Raw genomic sequence first — 6,986 nt, 5'->3', positions numbered from 1 at the left:
TGGAGCTAAAGTCCTGTAAATTGTTAAGGCTATCCTTGTGTTATAAATAGTGAATTTCACAGTTTCAGTGCGAACTGCATTTAACCTCAGTTTTAATGATTATTTTAGTTCTTTAATCTGATTATGAAGAGTATCTTTCTTGCTTTCTGTCTTCAGCAAAATGCAGTTACAGCTTACTAAAAACAAAACAAAACCCTTGCCTGTCTTCTTTTACTTAAATAGCTCTTTTACACAAAAGGTCTGTGTTTGTTTTCTTCTGTTTCAGAGGTGATAAAAACTGCTAGATATTGGTAGCCTGATGTAGGATTGATTGTCAGTGAACAGTGGAACTTCGATTAGGTCTAAATTAGGTGTCACTTTGCCTGGCTGCGATGTTCGTTCATTGTTCAGCAGAAATTAGAATGCCTGCTGTGTGACAGATTCTGTTTTAGGTTTTTAGAGATTCAGTGACAGAACAAAGCAGGTATGTTCCCTGTCCTCATGGGACATGTATGTAAATGTATTTATAAACATTACAGACTATAAGTTCTTTCGAGATAAAGTATAATTTCCTATAAGAGCATACAGTGGGGGCCTAATCTTAGGTGGAGTGACGGTCAAGACAGGCAGCCACTCAGCAGGAGTCGAGTTACTAGTAAAGGCGATGCACAGGAATCCAAGGGTGGAAAAGGTTCTGGTATGTTCCGGGGACTAAAGGCAGGCTTTGTTAAGGGTCAAGAGTGTGGGCCCAAGCTTTGCAGGCTGTGCTTAGAGTTTGTGTTTATCCTATGGGCAGTAGGAAACTGATTTAAAGTGACAAAAATCTAAAGTTGATACTGACAATTTTGGCAAGCTCAGACATTGAGAAGTTGTGGGATGATTATAGTTAATCAAGAAATACACTGAAATTATGAAATGACTAGTTTTTCTTAAGTATGTAAGAGTGCTTAAAGATGTAAGAGTGCTGTTTTATTGCACATTCTGCTTTTGCATGGTATTTTAATGAAAAAGCTCAAAGCACTAGTGGAAAGCCATCTTCATACATGGCACCATTACATCATCCTCCTAGGTGTTTGGGCCTCAAATTTCCAAGTCTTTGATTCTTTTTTCTCCTTCAGCCTTTTCATCCAATCAGTAAATCCTGGTTACTAGATATTTTTCTAATTTCTAATGTGTCTGTACCATCATCCAGTCTAGACAACCATGATCTCTTGTGCTATCATAATGGGTCTGCCTGCATCCACTATTTGCCTCCATCCATTCTTGATATAGCTTTCAAAAGGCCTTTACAAACGTTTTTTATGCTTTCGTTCTACTTAAAATCCTTCAGTAGCTTCCTGTTATTCTTAGGATATTTATGAAAAGGAAACGAAAGTCCAAAATAATACGAATTACAAACATCTGCTTAATTAGAGACTCTAGTCCATCTTCAGCTTTTCTCTCACTTCATTTGTGCCTTGGCCTCACTGACATGCTTTGGGTCTGTGTGTGTGCTGCTCCCCACTAATTCACAGCCTTCATGCATAGCATTTTTCTTCTACTGGAAACTAAACTCTGTAGCTAAACTAGATTAGTGTTAAAGTGTGCCCTCCCACTCCATTCCTGTCAATCATTTGCTCTTTAACAACCCTGGATTCCTTTAGAGCATGCATCACTGGTTGCAGTTGATTACTAATGTTTTCTTTCTCACTGCTTCTCTTGTGGCTCAGCTCGTAAAGAATCCGCCTGCAGTGCAGGAGACCTGGGTTCGATCCGTGGGTTGGGAAAATGGAGAAGGGAAAGGCTACCCATTCCAGTATTCTGGCCTGGAGAATCCCACGGACTGTATAGTCCATGGGGTTGCCAAGACTCGGACATGACTGAGTGACTTTGACTTTCTTTTCTCTCACCAGTCTGAAAGTTCTTTGGCAACTGTGTGTTCTGCTATATCCCTTCTCTTTCACATTGGATATGCTTAAAACCCTTACTGGGTGGAAGTATAGCTGCTAGATATTTTAAAAATTGCCTGAGACCTGCTTTCATGAAGCTACATAATAAACTTTCAACCAAACACTACATTCACTTAGCTTATCCATTCAAATCTATTGTCAATGAGTCATTTTCTTTTACCTCAGGATTTTAGTTTTTGTGACTAATTTGTGTAAAGGAAATGCAAGCGTTTGTGCTTGTATTGATCCTCTGATAAACAGGAAAACTCACTGCTCTTGGTCTAAATAGTTAAATTCAGCCTTAGCTCTTGGGGAAGGTAATCCAAGAGCGTTCCTAACCCGTCTGTAATAACAATGGGTGGTGTGTACAAAGGGGCAAGGCTTTATGCCAGTTGATGGCCTCTACTTATTGGGAATTATTCTTCCATTATGGAGAATAATTTCAGTCCCCTCTAACGCAGGCTGTGGACACTTGAGCTAGCCGGTAATGGGTCTCTGGACTTGGAAAGTTTTCTCAGAAGGTGCTTTTGGGTGCTGAAAGCCACCACCACCCATTGTCCCTGTTAGTGGGGTCAGGGGATGAGAAATGGGAAGGGGTTCTTCACAAAAATCCGATTGCATCGGTATTCAGAGCATGGATCCATTTCTAACATTAAGCTCAGTAGACCTTTGTACTACCAAAATGGTAGCTGATTAATTACTATGATAATGTAGACCAGAATTTGTATAGGTCTGTCTGGTGGTTGGTGCCTTTAGGAAAACCCACTTGGGTATCTGAATCATAATCATTATGTAACCTCCCCTCAAATGGTTCAGAAAAATACTTAGTTGGAGAGGAATAACGATAAATTGTGGCAAAATTTTAAAATTGGTGAAGGAGGGTAAAATACAGGAATTCTCTACTTTTGTAATTTTTATGTAAGGATGAAATAGTTTCAAAACAAAAGTGCCTCCAGCCCTTCAGGGTTGCCTGCATATGAGAATATATTAGTTACCAGCCTTGAATATTTTCCAAAAGGGGGCAAAAATGACAAAGGAAATGTGACTATTAAAGCCACTTTTTTTCAGGAAAATAGAAGTCACTAGACAGTTTATAAGGCTAGACCTGTTGAAGATGAGGGTCTTGTCTGAGATACACAGTTAACTACTCTTGGTTCCATGCTCAGAAGCAAGCTGGTGAGGGTATAAAACCAAAGGAGAGTTTGCTTAATGTTTAAAATTTTGAATGGGAGGGAGACAAGATTTTGGGGAAGGAGCTCCTAGAAGGAATTGGCAACCCACTCCAATATTCTTGCCTGGAAAATTCCATGGACAGAACCTGGCAGGTTACAGTCCATGGGGTCACAAAGAGTCAGACACAACTGGGCGTGTGCACACATACTCCTGGAATAGGAGAAGTTGGAAATAAAGGAGGGTAACTGGAGGCGAAAAATGCAGAGAGGGGTGGTTGCAGAGCTCAGGTACATGAACTAGTAACAGCTGCAGAGGCGAATCTACCACCGTGGCAGAAGGAAGTAAAAATGCACAAAGACATTGGTGGGTAGATGGTTATGATGAAGTAGTTCATTATCTAAAGCCTCTCTTCTCCATGAAGTAGGAAGCAGTGCCATCCTCTGAGAAAGATGGATGGTCACTAGGATTGGGCTTGAGGAGAGGAGTGGAAAAATGCTTCTTCAGGGGTGTGAAGGGGTTAGCCACAAATTGCTGGTGAATGTTGAGGCCTCATGGTGATAATGGAGTATTTATGGGGCCCTGATACTTGTGATTTTGCTCTGGTAGCATTCAACAGTGTGGAAATAGAAGCAGAAACTAAAGTTGGATGTGGAGTATGCATTCAGTATTTACACAGCAAATGAACAAATGGATGGATTTATCTATGGTTAAAGTATCGCTGAATGTAAGTAGCAAAAGAAAGGGTGGGCTAGGGAGCTTAGTGAGATAAGTGTAGTTAAATTGGTGTATTCTGGCATCTGGGCTGGGTAGGGAAGGAAGTGAAGCTATGAGATGACTGTTAGAGAGCAGTGATGGTCAAGGGATTCATTTTACAGTGAGGTTCAAGTATGTATATGTGGGGGTATGCCTTCTTCAGAAGACTGAAAAATGTTTCAGAGAATACCTAATTCTAGCCATGATTGAGAGTAACCAACGTGACTGGAGGTGAAGTCACATTTGAGGACAATGATCTGTGAGGCTAAGTACTGTCTACATGGAAGAACACTCTGGGTGATGCTGGGACATAACAGGATGGAGAAGAAAACGGCAATTGTGTCATGGGTATTACATCTTGTCCTTTAAACTACACTCATTTCTGCTGCAGCAGCTGACTCATGCACTGAAGGTAACCAAAGCTTGGGAGATGATTAATTTCCTCATTTTGAGTTTTCAGTCAATAACTGAATCTTTTAGGTGTTGGGAAACAGTAAGTGGTATATGGCTGTTTTAAAAAGTGCAGTAATGTTCAGTGTTACAATGTCACAGAAATTAGTAAATATTTTCGTACTTTACTTAGGGGATGAGAAGTACCATTGGATCTGTACCTGAGAAAAGCAGGAGGTAAGGGAGATAGAATTTGACTTAGACCAAGGTCTGAGTCCAAATTCACCCCAGTAGAAACTGGCTGTGATGTTTGCCAGAATGCTAGGTGGTATGCTTTCACATGGTCATGGGACAAAATTAAAGCCTCCAGTATTTGCCTGGAGTAGGCTGGCTTCTGTTTCCCTGCAAGGTTGTCTGTACTTCAAATAGGTAACAGTTCTCTCCTAGGCAGGAAGCTATGTCTCCACTTTCCTATCTGCAAAATTGGTTTCTTCATCAGATGCTGTGTACCTGTCCAAAATTATGCCAAGTGCCAGGGTAATAAGGATGAGTAAGATGGCACTGACAAGGGTTTGGGCTTCCCTGGTGGCTCAGTAAGGAATCCGCCTGCAGTGTGGGAGACCTGGGTTCAATCTCTGGGTTGGGAAGACAGGAATTTTAAAGAAGGTGGGAATGGTACAATCAGGTTGTTTAAAAAAAACAACTAGAAATAATGAAGAAGGTTTAGAGTAGGGAAAGTCTCAGTAAAAAACCATTTGAGGACTCCCCTGGTGGTCCAGTGGTTGGAACTCCGTGCTTCCAGTGCCAGGAGTGTGGTTCGATCTTTGGTCAGGGAACTAAGATCTCATGCCTCTGATTTGGAGAACCAGCCCAGTAATGTCTTCTTTTCAAACTGAGCCATCAAGGCTGTTGCCATCTCTGTGGACATCACTAATGTCAGTGTCTCTTGGTGCGGCCAAAAAATATGTTTGGGAAGCTCTTTGCAGCAGTTCAGTCAAAAGGACCTGTGGGAAAGTGGTGACCCAGAGGAGAGGCTGGAGTCAATAGATTTCTGAGGTAGACCAGACAAGATTTGGGCAGCATTTCGATGAGGCTGTTCTGTGAGGGATAGGGAACAGTCTGGTAGGACCAGACTTTTTTTTTTTTTTTCATGTGAGAGAATGCTGACAATATTCAAGGTAAGAAATACAGGAATTAGCGATAGTTGGGGGAGAAAAATGAGTTCAGTTTGAGTTGCCTAGAGCTATGCTATCCAATTAAGTCACCACTGGCTACATGGGGGTGTTGACCACTTGAAATGTGCCTAGTAAAACTGAGGGACTTTTGGATTTCCCTGGTGGTCCTCCAATGCAGGGAGGGGACATAGGTTCGATCCCTGGTCCAGAAAGATTTCACATGCCATGGGGCAACTGAACGTGTGTGCCACAACTACTGAGCATGCATGCTGCGGCTATTGAAACCTGTGCGCCTAACGCCCATGCTTGGCACTCTGCAACAAGAGAGGCCACCGCAGTGAGAAGCCTGGGCACCACGACTAGAGAGTAGCCCCCACTCTGCAACTAGAGAAGGCCCGCCTGAAGACCCTGGAGCAGCAATGAAGACCCAGAGCAGCCAAAAATTAGTAAGTCAGAAAACTGGAGGACTTTTGAATTTTACTTAGATTTAATAGCCACACAAGGCTTGTGGCTATCATATTGGCCAGTACAAGTAGAAAGCATGTCCACAAAAATTTTTTGCACAACATGGAATAGAGGCTACCTATGCAGATGAAGATTTCCAGTGGGTAGCTGGAAGTAGGAGTGTGCATCTTGGAAGAACAACTGGGGCTAGAGACAGGATTGAAGAGTCACTGGTAATAGAGTAGTAATGAGGCTGTGGGGATGGAGAGGGGAGGCAGGGCAAGAAGAGAAGAAGACAAGTGAGAAATCTAGAGAATACAACCTAAAGTTCAGTTCAGTCGCTCAGTCGTGTCTGACTCTTGGCAACCCCATGGACTGTAGCACACCAGGCCTCTCTGTCCATCACCCACTCCCTGGGTTTACTCAAACATGTCCATTGAGTCAGTGATGCCATCCAACCATCTCATCCTCTATCGTCCCCTTCTCCTCCTGCCCTCAATCTTCCCCAGCATCAGGGTCTTTTCAGTGAGTCAGTTCTTTGCATCAGTTGGCCAAAGTACTGGAGAATACAACCTAAAGGAGGCTGATAAAAGAAGAGATGCTTTCCAAAGAGACCAAGAAGTGTTTCCTCTAGTTTCATATACTTTCTTTCCAATTTTATCTCATATCTCCTGTGCCAAATACATAACAGTGTCCTACACACGGTACAACACAAGAAGTGTCTTATTTTCAAGTTCTTGAGAGTACCTCACTGTACCTTCATGTGATCATTATATCAGGAACTACTGCTCTGGGTAGATCAGGTTAGACTGCCTCTGAGGATATCTAATATGACTTAGACACAATTCAGTACTAGGAGTGACCATCTTTGGACCTTTCTAAATCACCCTTCTTTGCTACACTTTCCTTCATACCCAACTATGATTTTCTGGATTATACTTAAATCAGTTTGTTGCAATACCCTCCAACTTTCTGTCCTCATTCACATCATTTAGGGGTCGACAGTTGTTTCCTATAAAGGGTCAAATAGTAAATATTTTCAGCTGTAGGCACTATATGTAGTCTCTTGTATAGTCTTTAATAGTATGGTCTATAGTTTTTTACTATAGCACTTTTAAAATGTTATAGCATTTTTTAGCTTTCA

At 41.9% G+C, this 6,986-nt stretch overlaps 1 protein-coding gene across 1 annotated transcript in view; it reads left to right on the top strand.

Moving 5' to 3' along the window:
- Window positions 1-6,986, top strand: part of RIGI (RNA sensor RIG-I) — a 75,384-nt gene that overhangs the window by 8,712 nt on the left and 59,686 nt on the right. The window lies entirely within an intron of this gene.

The sequence above is a fragment of the Odocoileus virginianus genome, chromosome 18, assembly GCF_023699985.2.
Source record: "Odocoileus virginianus isolate 20LAN1187 ecotype Illinois chromosome 18, Ovbor_1.2, whole genome shotgun sequence".
In the NCBI taxonomy this organism is placed as follows: Eukaryota; Metazoa; Chordata; class Mammalia; order Artiodactyla; family Cervidae; genus Odocoileus; species Odocoileus virginianus.
This window is presented reverse-complemented; position numbering and strand designations above follow the sequence as displayed.